Source organism: Protopterus annectens, chromosome 14.part0, assembly GCF_019279795.1.
Source record: "Protopterus annectens isolate FY-2018-M chromosome 14.part0, PAN1.0, whole genome shotgun sequence".
Taxonomy (NCBI): Eukaryota; Metazoa; Chordata; order Ceratodontiformes; family Protopteridae; genus Protopterus; species Protopterus annectens.
Genome location: NC_056748.1, coordinates 277,979,124 through 277,999,064, shown reverse-complemented (window position 1 = coordinate 277,999,064; position 19,941 = coordinate 277,979,124). Strand labels below are relative to the sequence as shown.

The 19,941-nt window shown below is 38.9% G+C and overlaps 1 protein-coding gene across 1 annotated transcript in view; it reads left to right on the top strand.

The window, feature by feature from the left end:
- Positions 1-19,941, top strand: part of LOC122788950 (transmembrane protein 150A-like) — a 656,138-nt gene that overhangs the window by 291,351 nt on the left and 344,846 nt on the right. The gene's annotated exons all lie outside the window — the stretch shown is intronic.

Sequence of the window (19,941 nt, the reverse complement as noted above, 5' to 3'; positions counted from 1 at the left end):
AACATGAATGTAACCATACCTATCACATGTCCAGATTTTTGTCTCATGTTTTTGGTCTTTTTCTCATAAAATTATGTTTATTTCTGGCAAATCACTGGCAAATCATTGAGGACTGAAGTCATAAAGTAATGGCAGAGGTCTGAGTTTCTGACTTCATATCATTCAGAAAACTCATGCTAATGCAAGACCTGTTATTCTATATTTTCTAAGTTTGTAAGAGCATTATTTAAAAAGTGTCCCTGTTTTGGGGCCTTTGCCCCCCAACCCCATGCTATAACACATTAACAAGTAGTTACTCATACAATTACTGCAGATTAGTTATAACTACAGTTGCCATGTGCAGTGGCCCAGTTACATTCTGGTCACTACATGTGCATCTTTGTTGATTTTGTTGTGCTCTATTGCTGCTCCAGAACTCTATGTCATCATGCTCTAGCCACCACTGGAGAAACGTAAGTTTTCCCCTGAATGTACATCACCATAATCATAATATTTCATGACAGTGCTTATAGATTGTGCAAACTGTGAGCACTCAGAAATGACTGTATGCTCTGTGGTATTACTTCACCTTGGCTATTATCTATTTGAGAACGAGACGCTTAACAACCTCAGTTTTGTTCAGGTTTTCCCCAAAGATCCAGTGTCCCTCTACTGTCCTATAGTCAAAACTAACAACAGGTTAAATTTATTGGCATGCCTTCCAGGTGGAGTAGTTCTCCTAATGTTGCAAGAGTAGGCAATGGCCTTATTAACTTCTGGTCTTAATCTGAGGCACACCTAAGGATTACATCACAGTGTGGGTGTATGAGGTGTTCAAATATGACTTTCCTCTAAAATATGCATCAGTTAAATTGTAATGCTCTTGACATTGCTCTCTGTCTTAAAGGATTAGTCCGGTTATGTCCTTCGTGGTTGCTGTGGTTTTCCAGGAAGTAGACAGGAGTCTGTATATTACAGTTTCATTTTTTTCTTATGAGTGTGGGCACATGTAATTATTGAACACACTGATTTCTTGCCTCATGACAAAAAAATCTGAGGGATCATTTTTATATTGAATTACAAACAAAGTAAATAAACAAAGTTAATTTAGTTAACTTCTTGGCATGAAAGACATGCTGATACTACCCGTTGTTATTGCAAAAAAAAAAAAACACACCTCTGTCTGTGGACAAAACTTGTATATGTTTCAGCACTCTGTGTTTCAGCTCTTACTGGTCCTGTTCCCAGCAAGGGCAACTTCCTTTGCTTAGCTGAGGTAAGGTACTTAGATATGGCCCTGCTTGCCTTGCCCCATACACCTACAGACCTGATTATGAGCATTCCCAACAGGATGATGCTGGCATTCCTCACACTATACAAAGTCAGCCAATGTAAACTTTACTTCAGGTACTTGTCTGGCTGTTTTAAGGTTACATTAGAAATTCCATGATGTTGAAAGGGTTGCCAAAACTGAAATTTTATATTTATGAAACATTAATTATTAGGCTTATTTATTAACATATGCAGATAAAGCAGTCTTAAATCAGCACTTTGTATCATTATTTCTGACAGTGCAAAAGAAACTGGTTAATCACAATGTGGTGTCCTTTTAAGAATATTTTCAAACATTTATCATACGCCTTCCTGGCATGACATTTATCTGATTATGTGAACTTCCCAGCAATAACTCTCTGGGATTTAAATATGACAAAAACAGAAATAACATTAACAATAGTATTGAAACTAGCAGACGTGTTCCATCATTATCATTAAATTATAAATTATGTGAGTGTTTACAGAGGTACACAAGCAGCACCCTTAAGATTTTTGGGGCAAGTTGAGAATTACGAGTCTCATTGTTATAAAAAAACTTTCCCAGCATTATGTATGCACATTAAGGGCTTCAAACAGGTAAAGGGAACCACATTGTGAACACAAAGCAGAGTCTAAAAGTCCCCTCAAGGGACTAAAACTTGCCCAAATTATAAGACTCACTTTCTACCAAGTGGTGTAATTTACTAGGGTAAGGTTAGGACAACTGTTTTACCTTTCTTTTTGTTTTCCATTTTGAAAAAGAGACTATAGCAATTTCATTGTGGAGTTATTTCAGTTGATAGAATCCAGAAATAAGGAATTCAGTAATATCAAATCCAGAAACTCAAACGCCATAAGCAAAGAAACTTGCTAAAAACAAAAGTAAGTTATTTTTTTTCCAAGGGGACATCTCTCCACTATCCCTCTCATGTCTGGTGCTTTGGCTCTCACTCCTTTACATAAATATTGTAACTCCATTGTTCACACCAAAAACACTTTTTTATTTAAATTACAGAGAAAAATATTGTTTTTCTTAATACAGAACAAAAGTGCAGCAGTGTTAGTAGTAGTCAACACCAACTTGTTTTATTCCACTTTATTTAGCAAGTCCTATGGCAGATGTCTGAATGCACTTTCTTTCCATGACGACAGTGTTTTGGGGCACAGACTTAGATTTTTAATACTGTCCTGTTGTTACATTGGAGTTTGATTGCTATGATTCTGTCACTAATTTTGATAACATCCCTCACTATCTTCAGAAGACTCTGTCTCACCATAGTACCCAAACCATTTGTAGCCTGTATTTCCCCTGAGTAGTAGACTCAGCACTGCCCTTCTGCCTTGCTTACTGGATACACAGGATGTCCAATCTCCACCTTATCATCATGTTGTTCACCTCTGAGCTGCATTATGTCAGTGAACCTATGTTCAGTGTAGCAATCTTTAATTCCTTTTTGGCAGGTCAAATGTTTTCATGTCCAGCTTTAACTCAATAGAGCTATCCCAGGCAGGGGAACTGGACATCGGCCAGCCAGTAGCTTATTAACCCAAAGCTGCTGGGTTTTATGTCAGGCACACATTGACCAGTAGGAGCATATGAATCCTCCCACCATTACCATTGGTCCCTGGCATAGGTCAGAGTAGGCCAGATCCTCAATCCACTAAGCACTGGTAAATAACCCTGGGTCATTTTTGCTGACATTTGTTGATAACCAAATAAAATCAAAGAACATACACGAGTGAAACCACCATGAAAAAATACTGCTGTATAAAAGTTCAACTGATTTATTAAATAAAAAGAACAGATGAACGCTTTCGCGTACCAACCAGTATGCTTCTTCAGATCTTAACATCTAAATTTATAAAACCACTTTTATACAAAGGCTCATACTCAAAAATAATCAATTAACCAATCAATTTAACAATTAAACAATTAAACAATTAAATAATCAGTGCAGTACAATAAAGTATACCAGCTTCCTGATAGCTCTGTGAGCTCTACAAGTAGAAAATACAGAGAGAATGAGACATACCTAAAAATCCTATTCCTCCAAATAACTGTGCATTCCACAGAATGGTGGAATCAAATAAAATAGATACAAGGAAATGATGAAATAACAATGCTTTAAAATCACCAAACACCCATCATTCATAGCGTATATTTTTCAAGAATACATATATAATATATACGCATATGAAAAATATATAGATACATATAGGACATGGAAAATATCTTATATACTACATTAATCCATGTGCAAAATTGCATTAATTAATTAATTACCATAAAATAATGCCTATTATATTATGTAGATACAAATGCAAACATAATTGTAGACATACCAAATACATAAAAGTAAAAGTGGATGTGTGTATATGAAAATGTGCATGCATAAATAAATAAATGATTAAATAAATAAATAAACAAATAAATAAATATATAACAAATAAATATATAGCAAAATGCCCATACTCCACGAAACACTACATTATACTTATTAATAAAGCAAATACTAATAATTTAATTATAAATAAATATATTTATATAAAATGTAAAAACCTTCATTTATTACTACGTGCTTCAAGTATGGGCTTAATATTTATGGACTGATTAAGACCAGATGATAAATGTGCTCTCAGTTTAAAAATCCACTGTAGCTCCAGAGTCTCCAAATAATTCATATTACTATCCCCTCTTCTCCTAGGAGTTACTAATTGTAACACTCTGAATCTAAAATCATGTCCCTCGTTTAACATAATATGTCTGGCTAAAGCATTCTGTTGGTTAGACTTTTTGATTTCATAAGAATGATTATACATCCTATCCTTAAGCCTTCTCTTCGTTAAACCAACATAGAATGCTTCACATCGTACGCATGTAGCCAAATATATGAGGTTGGTACTGTTACAAGAAGCAAAAAATCTAGGTTCAAAAACATAATCAATATCCGGATGCATGAATACTTGTGTGTCAGTAATCAAACCACACATATTGCACTTCTTGCAAGGATATGTGCCCATTCTCATTTTATCTGAGTATTGTTTTACTGAACTCTGTTCATGTTCAATACAAAGTAGGTATAACACCCCGTTTTACTTATAGAAACAGTAAAAACCTGAAGCGGCTACTTTGTATTGAACATGAACAGAGTTCAGTAAAACAATACTCAGATAAAATGAGAATGGGCACATATCCTTGCAAGAAGTGCAATATGTGTGTGGTTTGTTTACTGACACACAAGTATTCATGCATCCGGATATTGATTATGTTTTTGAACCTAGATTTTTTGCTAGCCAGACATATTATGTTAAACGAGGGACATGATTTTAGATTCAGAGTGTTACAATTTATGCTTTATTAATGAGTATAATGTTAATAAGTATAATGTAGTGTTTCATGGAGTATGGGCATTTTGCTATATATTTATTTGTTATATATTTATTTATTTGTTTTATTTATTTATTTATTTAATCATTTATTTATTTATGCATGTACATTTTCATATACACACATCCACTTTTACTTTTATGTATTTGGTATGTCTACAATTATGTTTGCATTTGTATCTACATAATATAATAGGCATTATTTTATGGTAATTAATTAATGCAATTTTTCACATGGATTAATGTAGTATATAAGATATTTTTTCCATGTCCTATATGTATCTATATATTTTTCATATGCGTATATATTATATATGTATTTTTGACATATACGCTATGAATGATGGGTGTTTGGTGATTTAAAGTATTGTTATTTCATCATTTCCTTGTATCTATTTTATTTGATTCCACCATTCTGTGGAATGCACAGTTATTTGGAGGAATAGGATTTTTAGGTATGTCTCATTCTCTCTGTGCTTTCTATTTGTAGAGCTCACAGAGCTATCAGGAAGCTGGTATACTTTATTGTACTGCACTGATTATTTAATTGTTTAATTGTTAAATTGATTGGTTAATTGATTATTTTTGAGTATGAGCCTTTGTATAAAAGTGGTTTTATAAATTTAGATGTTAAGATCTGAAGAAGCGTACTGGTTGGTACGCGAAAGTGCTCATCTGTTCTTTTTATTTAATAAATCAGTTGAACTTTTATACAGCAGTATTTTTTCGTGGTGGTTTCACTCGTGTATGTTCTTTGATTTGTTCAGTCTTTTGATGAGGGAACCTTTGGACTTATAGCAGCATCTAATTTCATCAAGTTTGATAACCAAATAACCTAGAGACACGGCTGAGTGGCTGTTGCTGTTACAGAGCACAGTCTGTGATCCATGTGCATCTATCTACAGGGTACTGCACAGCTTAGCTGATGCCTAAAATAGTTGGCCTACACAACTCTTCCTCCGAAGGAAATACCTAAAGTCTCTACTACCATCCCTGACTCTATTCACTTTGGGGTGCATTATGATGACATACTTCTCAAGTTCAACTGAGAACTGGGAAGGTTGGTTGGACTGCAGTATCTTCAATCTCTGTGCACTTTATAAAATAGATGAAATGCAAGCATGAATTTGTTGGAGTTGAGGATTCATCATGTGCAAGGAATCTTAATGGCCTGCCACAGGATCACAATCATCGTTGAGCAGTGATGCGACATCTTTCTGAAAGGTGATCATACCTCTCAACCATACTAAATTCCTTGGAATTTACTGGTTTTGAGGGCAATGTAATGGGGTGCCCTGAATTCTCAAGTGGCCCCTTCAATTCCAGATTTCTTTTTTTTATTTTAATTACAATTTTAAAGTACATCTGACATCCGCACGCCATCACCAGCGTACCAAGCAAAAAAAAAAAAAGTTCCATCTCATTGGTGCGGCATTATTGTTTGCTAGTTGTAGTAAAAATAGAGGTGTGCATGGGTTTTCTTTAACAAATGGATGGGGGGTATGTCTTACTCAATTACTGATTATGAATAAGCTGGAATGCATAAAGGTAGGTGGTAAACTTATACATAAAGATTTGTGTGTGTTTGTGTTTTCTACTGAGATGGGTATGACTGTGATGCATTAAATGTGGATGCTGAGTTAATAGCAGCAACTTAACCTGAAACAAGGAACCGTTGCTAACCAACTTCAAAACCTTGCTTACAGCATGCCTGTCAGTGGAAAACAGCCCAGGAGGAAACCTCAAAGGAAAAACTTTCACAAACTATAATATTTTAGTGGTTTTGTTCTGTTCTTTTATTTATAATCGGGAACTTCATCAGATGATCAGAGAAACACTGACTTTGCTATTTTTGTTTGCATCAGAGTTTATATTTCAGAGTATTTAGAGTCAAATTAACAGATGTGACATTTCTTATAGAGAGCCAGGCAGGTTCTTTGTTGATAGTGTGCCATTGTTATTCAGAAGTTTTCTCCGTGAATAAATCCCCTACCCTACAACAGCATTGTTGCCTGTTCCTCTAGCAGTTCCTCCAGTAACTGCCGTTGGTAGGGAGCATTAGCCGTTAGTGTGACATTTCAGTAAAAGGAGTTCTCCCCATTTCCCTTAACTTCTGTCTTCCTTTTTCACTGAAAGAGGAAAGTCTGGGCATATCTCATCAGAAATTGATTGAGCTAAAATAAATTTTGTCAGCTACTGACTCCCCTCATAAAGATCTCTTCTTTACAGATATTGTCATTAGGATGAAGAGTTCATTTAACAGATCTGAACAAACTTGCTCTTCCCTCAAAAAGTACTTTCATCAGGAAAGTATTAAATCTAAGATGACACATCTTCTGAAACCAGTCTGGAACCACCTTGTTCTAGTCCTTACCTCTCCAAAGCAAGGCAAATAATCTTTTTTTTTTGTTTGTTTTATTCCAGGCATTATACTTCATAAGCATGCAACATGACATACTGTACCCCTGCATAATCACTTAATAATGTCAGAATCAATAGAACAAAGTATCCTGGTACATATAAAACAAATAGCCAGAACAGTGAAGAGGCCCTTATGATATACCCCTCTGAGACCCCCCGCCATATGAGCTAGATTGGCAAGTAAAACTTTCCCAGGTTTCCAACCCCACCACCTTCTCACAGTGCACATCTCCTTGGCATCCACTTACATTTTTTTACCAATGTGAAAGCATATGTAGGGCCGAAATAGGCCCCTGTAATTGTTTTTTGAGTTGTATTCTTATATAGGAGTAATTTCTGTGCTTTTAGAACTGTAAGTAATGTTTATATTGTTTATGACCTTGTTATAATATAGCCCAATGCTCTATTTGCATCCAGTTTAATGGCACTACCAAATGCTGATCCTTGCAAATCCCTACAAACATTTTAGATGTCTAAGGCCCTTGAAGCCTCCAGAACACTGAGACATTAAAAAATCCCTGGATTCTGGATCTAGCCCTAGTTCCAGTAACTCTAAAAAAAAAAAAAAAAAAAAAAAAAAAAACACATTTTCTAAGAAGGAATTTGATCTTCTCAAGTCTAATTTAGAGCCTGAAAGTCAAAGCCTTCTTTCCTCAAACTATATATTAGCAAGAAGCTAAGTAAAGTGGATAACTTCTCCAGCTGTAAAGATTCTACAAAGTTTCCAAAAAAAAAAAATGAAGAAAAGGGGATATTTTAAGCTTCCTTCTTTAATGCTAGCTGAAGAAAAGTTTTCTGCTCCCATCTCCCCGTCAGAGGTCCACCTTTAGTACCTGAGATTGACTATGAACAATTAGCAATAACTGTTATAACTATTAAAAGACCAGAGATTGTACTTTTGCACCTTCGTGTTTCAGGGCCCCATTATTCCATGCAGTGTTCCCCTACTTTTACAGGTACATTTTCCATGATTGGGCTTTACAGTAGGGTGTCACTGATGCCAATGTTAGCCTGATAACAGCTGTACAGGTTCTCCAGATGTCAATTTTACAGGTGCTAGGATATCTGTCATCTGTAAAAGCCACCTTAATACAGGTGACTGTCCAGCAAATTCCAGGGTGCCCAGCACTGGCCTTATCAAAGTTGATGTACCTGTTGCTACAATCATCACAGCTCCAAGGTGCTCATGAAGTGAATGATCACTGTAGGAGGACATCAAGGATACAGAGAACCAGATTATTTCCCTATATGGGTGACTGACTCCAAACTGCTCTATCAGGGGACCCTCTACAAAAAGAGTGCAATTCCATATTAAAGTTTCTGCACCCCTCTGAGGTCACAATAGAAGTAGGACAATAACAGCATATGCTTGCTCACTACCTTACCATCACTGACTCTTCAACTGAAATAACATCATATAGAGCTTTCGTACCATTAGAAAGGTTACAGAAATTTTACTTGGAGTATTTACACAGTTGACTGTTTCAGCCCAAAAAACATTCCGTGCGTGCAAGTCCTAGGCATTATGACAGCACCCATATATGCACTATCAAAACCATGGATCCACATGAAGGTTCTACAGTGAATAAATGGTGTAAGCATAGTGATACAGTGATCACTTCAAGCAACCAATCAAGCTACCCAAGGCACTCTAGCCCTACATTCTTGGTAGACCTCCTTACTCTCCCCATTATAGGATGACCATTATCCCAATCAACTGCCTGAGTCATGATGACTACAGATGCATCTGCCCTAAGGTTATGGGGGCAGTCTACAGGGCAAACAGTCCAAGAAAGGAAGATGCTTCAATCAAAAAATTAGCCTGCACATCAGTGTGCCTGAGATAAGATTATTCCTTCTCACACTGCAGGTCTTTCAAAACCCCTTTCTTGTAGTGGTTATAGCCATTTGATGAGGTAACATGGGAATTATATGATAAATTAACAAGCAGGGAGACACTCACTAATATCATCTGTGATCAGAGTTTGTCTGCAGGCCATTAATTTTCTGAGTTTTCTGCCAATAACACTCATTCCAGAGATATATCCAGTTCACTAACAGATAAACTGGGATGATGTATTTTAATGCCACAGTTTCTGAACATAACCATGGCAAAATAACTTTCAGAGCTAGAGAACACCAGACTATGACCTGTTTGCATCTTTGATAAATATAAAATGCTCACATTACTTCTCAGATATCCTATCACCAGATACTTACAGAGATGCCCTAACCCAGCAGGGTCCCAGTGGCCTTATTTAGTCATTTCCCCAATTAACTCTAATGTTGAAATTTATCCTGAGATACAAACTGGTCCATACAAGGATGATTCTGGTAGCAGTATTCTGGTTAAGGAAAATGTTTTTTTTTTGTGCTGCAACCGCATTAGCAAAACTAGCCCTTGAGATTAGAGTCAGAGAAAGATTTTGATTCAGCCATTAGGAACAGTCATCCTGACCTCAAAGCTCTCTCCAAGTGCATGGTTGCTGCTCTTCCAATAATATTCAGGAGCAGATATACTTTAATATTTCTTCAAGACATTGATTGCAGCTTCTCATGTTTGCAGAGACCAGACACCAAGAAAACCTACAGAGATAAGTAGATAAGTTTCTCCCAGTGAGCTCTTCAGTGTCAACAAGATCTGTTCTCCATGAGTACTTCTGTATTTAGTTGAACTCTGCGATTCATATTTGAGTCACTCCATTGCAAAGGTGCATATAGCTGCCATATAACATATGTCAAGACTCCAAATCTTTGCCTTCAATAAAGGTATCTTTTTTTAGAAGTATTCATCTGTTAATACCTTCAGTGAAAGACCCAGTTCCACCATGGGTTCTTTGCTATATGCTGAAGAAGTTAACACAGTCTGTCTTTGAGCCAGAGTCACCAACTACCGTCAAACGCATGCCATGAAAGACTGTTCTAGTTGCCATTAACCCAGCCAGTAGGGTCTCAGAGCTATGAGCACTGTTAGTAAAACCACCAAACCTACCATTCCATAAGGATAGAACATCTCTTCTAACTAACTTGTCCTTTATACCTGTGGCCAGTAGAGTCAATTGTAAACTAACGTGTTCACCTGCTTGTTTGTTTTATCCCAACTACTTCACTTGGGATGAGCCCCTCTTACTGTGGATGGATGTGCATGTACTGCTGTGATACTGCCTTCATTAATTAAAGGATATCTGGAAGGATGATCAGCTGTTTGCATCCTTTGCCAAGGTCAGGGAAGACATGCAATGCCTCTCCTCTTGGCTTAGTTTCATTCAGATTTCCTATGTTAGGTAGCTTTCATGATTCTGTGGCCCCACTTCACTAGGACATTATCTACCATTATCTACCTCAGTAACCAGCTTTGAATGTCTGCATAGATGGCATCTGTTCAGTTGTAACATGGTTTATGTGAAGTACAATCAAGCTAAAATACACGGCCCACAGTGAAAGACAAAATGCAATGTGCAATGTCTTATATGCTCTGTCTGAAGTGAGAGTCAAAATTATTCAGAAAATTCTGTTTACATTGTCATTGTTTTCTACTATACTAGCATGAATAAGGTGTAAACTTTTCTGTCACTAATGTAGATATCAGGTATAGGGGACATTTGATAGCAGTGGCATATTAAATCATTTAACCAGGTAGTGCACACAGATCACCTTTGAAAAGGTGCAGTTGTATCTGCTTGTATCTACTGGGTTTACCTGGTTAACAATTGAATAAAATAAAAAGCATTAACAAATGTAGGGATACTTTAATTACTGATATGATGAGAGAACAGAGTGAGTACTGCCCTGTGTGAAATTAGCTTATCTGCTTTTGGATCTTTTGTGAGTCTGAATTATCTTAAGTGGTTTACTGGAGAAACAAAGGTTATCAGCTTCAAGTGTCTTTGAGGGGTGATTGAGGAGAAGAGAATTCTGAGTGAAGCGGTCAAAGCTAGAATCAGATGGGGTTGCAGCCAATTGGCACAGTGTGTCATGGGTAGTGTGTGACAGAAGAATGCCAAAATAGCCGAAAAGTATGGTGTTCAAAACGGAGTGACCAGTACTAATGTATGGTACAAAAACCTGAGCAGTGAAGGCAAAGCACCTGATGAACCAAGAGGTGCTGGAGATGAAGTTCCTGAGATGGGGGTGGTAGGATGTACACTGTGGAACAGAAGAAGAAATGAGGATATCAGAGCAGAAGCCCAGGTAGCTCCATTTGCAGAGAAAGTCAAAGTGAACAAATTACACTAGTTTGGGCATGTGTAAGAAAGCAGAAGACAATCTGGTGAAGAAGATTTGGGTCAGACAGAAAGAAGGAAAGAGGAAATGAGGAGTCTGGCAAAGATGGATGGATTGTGTGGGAGAAGACCTGTGCCAGTCAGCCATGACTATCAAAGAAGGTAGGAGAATGGCATTGAATTAAATGATGGCAGCAGTTGATCTGACACTCTTACTCCATGTAGAAAATAGGAAAAAGGGGGCTGATGATGATAATGATGAATAATGAATGAATTAATGAAAATATAAGGAAACTAAAAACACAATCCCATGTTAATAAAAGCAGCAAGCTATGACCAAGGGTTATATTACTGCTTAAGTTGATCTTCCCATGAGATATTGTGCCACAATGATTAGCAGAGTGCCACTGTACACCCCCAGGTGTTGATTAATTAGAAACTTAATGTAACTCTTGGTCATGCCAAGTGATGGGAGCTATGAGGGTGATGATGATACAAAGGCGTATCGAGTAAAATATTGACACACAAATAAATGGCTACATACCAGCGTTTGTATGTGACAAGTATATGATACTGAGAGAGTAAGAAGCGGTTATATTGTAGACAACATGAGTGATACTCTGTAAGTTCTAATTATTTCTGCTTAGCTGTTTGTAAATCATAAAGTCTTGGCAGACATAAATTACTGAATATGAAGCCTAAAACTAGATTGTGTCCGCATTACCTGAACAATACCTTTATGATGTAATCCAAAAGAGGCGTCCGTTAAAATAACTATTCGCATCAGGGCAGCAGGCACTGTTTATTAATAAGAAACAGCTAAAGTGATTATGGATGATTGAGGAAGGAAGCAATGATTTATTTATTTATTTATTTTTTACAAACTGAGGAGAAAAAAAGATACAGACCAGTTGTTATTCCCACTTCATTGGTGTGGAAAACAATGAACACTTATCCCCTCACCTCATCACTGTGGAAAGCACTGAGCTTGTGTTGAAAGGGAGAACTAAGGAAAACCTGCAATTTATTTATGCTTATGTGCGTGTGTGTGTGTGTGTGTGTGTGTGTGTGTGTGTGTGTGTATTTTGTGTGTGTGTGTGTGTGCGCGTGTGCGTGTGTGTGTGTATGCATTTATTCATTACATCTGCTACATTTTTAACATGGTAAGTGCATTGATTTGAAGACCCTTTTCAGGCATGACTGTTAAAAAGGCACATCAAAATTAAAACAATGAGGATTAACATAGATCATAATCATGAAAACACGAGACAATAACAATGAATGTATACATTCTTGAATTGCCAAAAATAAGATATTAACAATAATGTAAGAAGGTTTTCAAGACAATAGGTAAAATGCAAACTTAAGAGCAGGTGAAGCATCAGTAGTAACAATGACAGAGCTGTACACAATGAGATGTAGAAGCAATGACAGTGAATAGCAACAAGACAGAGCTGAGTTTCTAAAGGTGAAACAATAGCCAACAATGTAGTCCTACTAATTCATAACGGAAGAGGGTATAATGTAACAAGAGGATGCAGATCAGTATGAGGCTACAGCTGGAATGGATTCACAGAAAGACATATCAAAGATATATGACTGTTTATCTGTGTGTTGGAGTATTGCCTCTGACTGGATGGTTAGTTTTGTAGATATCACCCAAACTAATGTGTTTTGTCACCATGACTCCCTGATTGTAACCACAGATGACATCAGGGTAGGAATATTCCTGTTTCTCTCTACCGGAATGACACAATTCCCCCAAATGCTTGATTCTTCTTCAGTTAGTCAGCCCTGCTAGCGGGAGTTATTACCAAACTGGTGCCATGCATGAGACTGCAAGTACCGTGCAGCCTAACTGGTTAAGCTATATCCTTCTATCTAGTACTAAACTGAGTTATAGTGAAGTACTCGCCCTTGCTTTAGCAGCAATTTCCCAGTGTAAAGTACAATTTGTCATCTTGTACTGGCCCATTATTTCACCCAAAACCACTTTTATGAATTAAAGGCATCCAGAGCCTTTCGTCTTTTACTGGATGGTGCAACTCTGCCCTTACAAACATACGCATTTATCTCAGTGCCATAGTCATTATGGTTTCAGGCATATCTGTACCAGTAATTTTAGACGTGAGGTGTGAAATTCTCATTAAGTATGACAGATGCCAAATGTGTCAGTGTTGTGGTCATAGTGAAGGGGTAGATGCCAGTGAAGACATTACAACACCCAGGACACATACATGAAAGGATGTAATACATTTACGTGGAAGTTTCTGTAAAACCTTCAGCTTTGCCAGTTAACATTGTACATAGGCATTCTGCCCTTAAAAGGCTTTCCCTTACTTATCTAAAAAAAAAGTTTGACAGCTATAAAAATGTTTCCTGATGAAAGTAAGAATGCACTGCATGAATGATGTCAAAACCTTAAAATAATAAACTGATGCCTAACTACTAATGTATTTTTCAGTAAAAATGTATAAAGCTTTCAATATATATGCTATTAAACATGTTATATTCCTTTACTAAAATTTTATTCTTTAGGACTTTCTTACCATAGGAAGCGAAACAAGGCAGTTTCTTAGATGGTTAAACCTTGCTGACACCCATTTGGAAAACATTCCCATTATGAAGTACATTTAATTAGTATCCAGTTGAGACTGTTTCTGAACTATTCCCTTACCCTTGGTATCTCTTTACAATGAAAAAAAGCACTCAGCCACTGAAAAGTACAGTTGTGTACCTACCATAAATGTAGATGTTCGAGTGTATTCGCTGTTGCAGTCATTACTCTTTGGGTTATCCTGCTGGCAGGCTACCCGCAGTCGGCCTGAATTCCAAAGTCCTGGTCCGGCGTCAGTTGCTGCCGCCTCTTCCCTGACGTCAGTGCGCCAGGGGTATACAAGATGCAGCCAATGCCATTTTCTTCAGTTTTTCTTGCCCCAGATGTCAGGTGCCCCCAAAATGGTAGACTAAATATATTATGCCAATAAACATACATGCAGTAAAGAAACATTTCCTTCATCTATAAGCAAATACACCACATAGGCTGTATAGAATAGAGAAGTGCAGATAAACCCCAGCAAAAGAAAGGGGGACGGTAACCTGGACTGCAACAGTGAATACACTCGAACATCTACATCTATGGTAGGTACACAACTGTACTATGTTCATCGTGTTTCACTGTTGCAGTCATTACTCTTGGGTTGAATCCCAAAGCTGAGGATGGGTGGCTGGTCTAAATAGGATTAGGAGAGGCTATGAGGCCCTGCAGAACTGCAGTGGCAAAGCCTGCTCTGGATTTAGAATAAAGAGGTAAGTGGTAGTGCTTTCTAAAAGTGTGCACTGAACTCCAAGTTGCAGCCTCTAAGATGTCTTTGGTTGGTACTCCTCTGAAGAAGGCTACTGAAGTGGCTGCTACTCTGGTAGAATGAGGCCTAATGCCCTTAGGCACTGATTTGCCATGCTGAGAATAGCAGAAATGGATGCAATGGCCTATACATTTAGAAATAGTGTGTTTTTAGATAGCCTTTCCTTGTGATCCTGCAGAATATGACACTAAAAGTTGCTCAGTCTTTCTGAAAACTTTAGTTCTGTCCAAGTAGAAGCGTAGCTGCCTGTGTATGTCCAAAGAATGCAGAATTTTCTCACCCTTGTTCTGTGGGTTTGGATAAAAGGTAGGCAAGTGAATGGTTTGGTTGAGGGCCACACTGGACACCACCTTAGGCATGAATGTTGGGTTTGTCCTCTAGAAACCCTGTCAGGATGAAAAATGATAAAAGGTTCCACAGCCATGAGTGCTTGTAACTCTGAGACTCATCTTGCAGAGGTTATTGCTAGGAGCAGAGCTGTTTTCCAGGATATGAATTTTATATCCGCTTTGAGGCTGGCTCAAAAGGAGGCAGTGTGAGTTTTTCCAAGACATAATTGAGGTCCCATGCCGGAATTGGTGCTCTCCTTGGAGGCCTGATGTTTTTGGCCCCTCTGAGGTACTGCCTTATTAAAGGATGAGAAAAGATAGGTGGTTCCGTATTGTAATGGGCTGACATGGCAGAGGCATGAATCTTAATTGATGAAAAAGAAAGGCCTTTGTCCAGCATCTCAGTTAGGTATTGTAAAATCTGAGGGATATTTGGTACATACGTGTCAATGCCTTGTTCCTGGTTTCAAGCACAGAATCTCTGGCCTCCAAGATAACATACATAACAGCTTTTGAAAGAGGAGTGTTCTGAATGACTACATTATCCGCCATGCTGCCAGATTTAAAGTCTTGAGTTGGCTGTGCAGGATCTGATCGTTTTGTTGGGTCAGCAAGTGAGAAGTTTGAGGCAATATTCATGCTGGACCTTGAGACAAGCTCTTTAGGATTGGGTACCAGTGTTGGCATGGCCAGTCTGGTGCAATCGGTATCATTTTTGGCTTCTCTTGTCTGACCTTTAGGAGTACCCTGGGAAGGAGATGCAGCGGAGGAAAGGCATATACTGTCATATTTCTCCAGCTGAAGGATAGGACGTCCACTCTCCATGCTTGTTTGTGATAAATCCTTGTGCAAAATCTCTGTAATTGGCAGTTGTGAGGGGAGGCAAATAGATCTATGTCTGGGCATCCCCATTTCCTTGTTATCCTGCTGAAGTCTTGTGGATCCAGTTTCCACTCGTGGGGATCCATGAGGTTTCTGCTTAGTTCATCTGCCAGAGTGTTTGTTTTTCCTGGCAGGAATTGCGCTTGCAGGTGAACTTGATAAGCCAATGCTGTGTCCCATAAGGTCATTGCTTGTCTGCAGAGGGGGTAGGAATGTGTACCTCCCTGCTTGTTTATGTACCACATGACTGTAGTATTGTCTGTCTTGATCAGTAGCTGTCCTGGATGAAGTAGATCCTAGAAAGCTGTCAGGGCATTCTGAACAGCTAGCATCTCTTTTTGATTGATGTGAAGATGCATCTGGCTTGATGGCCATGTGCCCTGAATACATTTTCCTGCCATATGGGCCCCCCAGGCATAATATGATGCATCCGTTGTCAGTGTCTGTCTGGCTGTGGGTAGAGTGAATGGTAGACCCTTGTTGTGGTGACAGGCCTCTGCCCACCATCGAAACTCCTGTTGTAGGCAGGGAATGAGGGTAATTACTGTCTCCAGGCTTTGGCAATGCTGAATCTGAACACTTTTTAGATACCATTGTAGTTTCCTCATATGCAGTCTGGCATATGGAATTAGTAGAATGCAGGATGCCATGAAACCCAAGGCCTGCAGGAATTTCCTTGCAGATAACTGAGTCTTTGTTGCCAATTTTTTGAAGTAAGAAGTCAGTTGTTTATGTTTGTCTGACATGAGATAAGCCATCTGGGCAGTTGTATTTAAGCTTGCACACAGGAATATTATCTCTTATGAGGGTACTAGTTTTGATTTCTTTTCGTTTACTGTGTACCCTAGGCAAACTAGTAATCTTTTTACAAACGCCAGATAATTTAAAAGAATGTCTTTGTTCTCTGCTTGAATAAGGCAGTCGTCCAAGTAGGGATATATTTGAATTCCTCTTTGTCTGCAAAATGCAATTACTGGTGCCAGGCATTTTGTGAAAACCCTGGGCACAGCAGATAAGCCAAAGGGCAGTGCAGAGAATTGGTAGTGCATTGAGCCAGCTATGAATCTGAGGTATCTTCTGCTAGGTTGTCTGATTGGAGCATGCAGGTATGCCTCTTTTAGGTCCAAAGTTACAAGCCAAGCCTTCTTGCCCAACATGGGCAGTAGCTGCTGTAGAGTCAACATCTTGAATTTTGGAACCTCCAGAAACATGTTCAGTATAGACATGTCCAGTATTGGTCTCCAGTTTTTGTCCTTTCTGGGCACTTAGAAAAGTCTGGAGTAAAATCCTTGCACCTGCTCTTGTTGTGGTACTTGTTGAATGGCCCTCATGTCCACGAGGACTGTAATTTGCTTTTGTGCCTCTGCCCATTGATTGTGTGGCAGGTCTGGCATACCTTTTGCCCTTGGTAGGGTGTGAAAATGGAACCTGTAGCCTTGGGACACTATGTTCAAGACCCATTTGTCTTGGGTAACCTTTTGCCAATTTGATGAAAAAAGTGCTAGTTTTCCCCCTAAGAGGGCTGCCAAAAGAAAAGTGCTTGGATCTGGCAGAGGAAAGTCATTGGGACTGTTTTCTGTAAGGTTGTGATTTGTCTTCTCTGCTTTTGGAGGTAGGAGCACCCCATTGTTTAGGCCTGTATGAGCCTTGGGGCTGAGATCTGCCTCTGGGGCATCTGTATCTGCCTCTTTGTGGTCTGTCTGACATTGGAAAGGACCAATTTTTTAAAGGCCAGTTCCTGCTAAATCTTGGTGGCTGAACCTGTAAGAAATCCTTAACCGTCTGCATGGATTTCGCTTTATCCTCCATTTTCTTCAACACCTCTTCTGCTTTAGCACCAAACAAAGTATCATGCTGTAATGGGGCATCTAATAATTTTTCTTTAACATGATCAGGCAGATTCTGTTCCTTTAACCAAGCATGCCTTCTAATAACAGAACCTGTAACAGCAGCCCTGCAAGAGGCCTCCAGTGAATCATAACCACATTGCAAAGTATGCTTTCCCACTTCTTCAGCTGCATGCAATAAATCCTGCAATTCCTTGTTCTCTGAACATTCAGTATTTGTCAACATTTTCTATTTAAGCAGTGACATTAAGTATTGCTGATATTTAAGCATATGAAACTGACAATTTAAGGCCCTTACAGCCAAGGTAGAAGAAGTGTAAACTTTTTCCCCCATCTGTCCAGTGCCCTAGAATCCCTATCAGAGGGGACAGGATTTTTTGAAGTGGAAGCTTTGACCCCTTTGGGACCCTGAGATATAGTTTCTGGGTCAGCAGTGGGGTTTTTATATAGGAATTTATGAGAATTCGGAACCCTGTAATATCTGTCTGGCTTAGCAGGTGCAAGGGGTAAAGAGTCATGAGAGAGGCCGGAGTCTGAAAATACATCATCTACAATGTCTAGAACAGGTGGAACAGCAAGGGGTCTGTGCTGAGGAAGTAGCAGAAAGTCTCTGGGCCTTTTCTTAGATTCAGAGAAATCTTGGCTCTCCCAGTGGAAATGCTCCCTCATGGTATGCAGGGTTTCCCCAAAAGAATAATCCTCAGGAGGAGAGGATGAAGGAATGGATTCTTCAGCATCAGAGTCCTCATAGGGAGGAATAGAATAATCCTGTTCAGAAGAGGAATCAGAGGAAATAGAAACCTGATCAGAAGAATCATATTCTGTCTCTTGCCTAGGCCTCTTATCAGGAGGGGTATGGGAACCCCTGATCAAAGTAATTAGGTCTTCGGCCATTTTAAGCATCTGTTTTTTAGACATGGAAGTCTGAGTAGGAGAATGCTGTACTTGTTTCTTTGTCTTTAGAGTTGCTTTAGTCTTTGTCTTTGAAGCTGAAGATGGTTTAACATATAACTGTGTAGGTCTGAAGACACCCTCAGAAGCTGATGCCTGCTCAGTGGTTCCGGACCCATCTGAGGGGATGATTTCCAAGTGTCCAATAACTTGAGTATCCACAGGCCCAGTCAGCTCCACGTGGAAGTCGGAATCGGCCTGTGGCTCTGAGGTAGCGGGTGCCAGGGGCTGCGAAAGTGCCTCACTGAGAACCGGCGACTGGCCTAATGGAGGCCTCATCATCGGTTTTGGACCTCGGATGCCTTTCCTTTTCCTTGTCCTTGCGTTTTTTGTAAACTCCGGTCATCGGCTGTTCTGACAGCATTATATAGTTAAATCTTCGGCCAAAGTAATGAAATGCAAAATCAAACCGACGCTTAATAGTGCATTGGTTAAATCTAGCACAAAACTGACAGCTAGCAATGTTGTGATCAGGGCCTAGGCAAGGAATACAGTAAGAGTGAAAATCCTTATGAGGTATTTGCTTCCCACAAGAAATACAATTGTTAACGTTTTCTGACATCGGTCTGGAGCAAGAAAAAAGTTTCCCCAATGGGGTACTTAGCTTTAATGAAGACTTTGGTTCTGAAATTCGGATTTGAAAATCACAGGAGTCGGCCGACCGGCACTTGCGAACTGCTTTTGCTTCGGGCACCATGCGGCAAGAAAGACTGAAGAAAATGGCGTTGGCTGCCTCTTTTATACCCCTGGTGCACTGACATCAGGGAAGAGGCGACAGCAACCGACACCGGACCAGGACTTTGGAATTCAGGCTGACTGCGGGTAGCCTGCCAGCAGGATAACCCAAGAGTAATGACTGCAACAGTAAAACACGATGAACATCATGGGTACAATGAAACATGAGAACACTGCTTTACTCCCCCTGCTACTTGTGTAGAAGTTTGAATTTCTTATTAAAGTTGTTAAATCATGTATGTTGTTTGTCCTGTGCGCTCATCACTTAACATCTTTGCACAGCTATAGAACACTGCAGAAGATCACGATGCAGTTTATTAAACACTGATATTTCTGTAGTGCTAGCTACACGTTAGTGTTCTGAAAGCTTAAAAGGAAAAAGAGTACATATATTAGTTACTAATGACTGGATGGAAATATTTTAGTAATTAATAGCCAGTAATAGCTTGTACCTTACAGTACAACACAGGGATGATGATATCAATTTTCTGAAAGACTTTTTTGAATT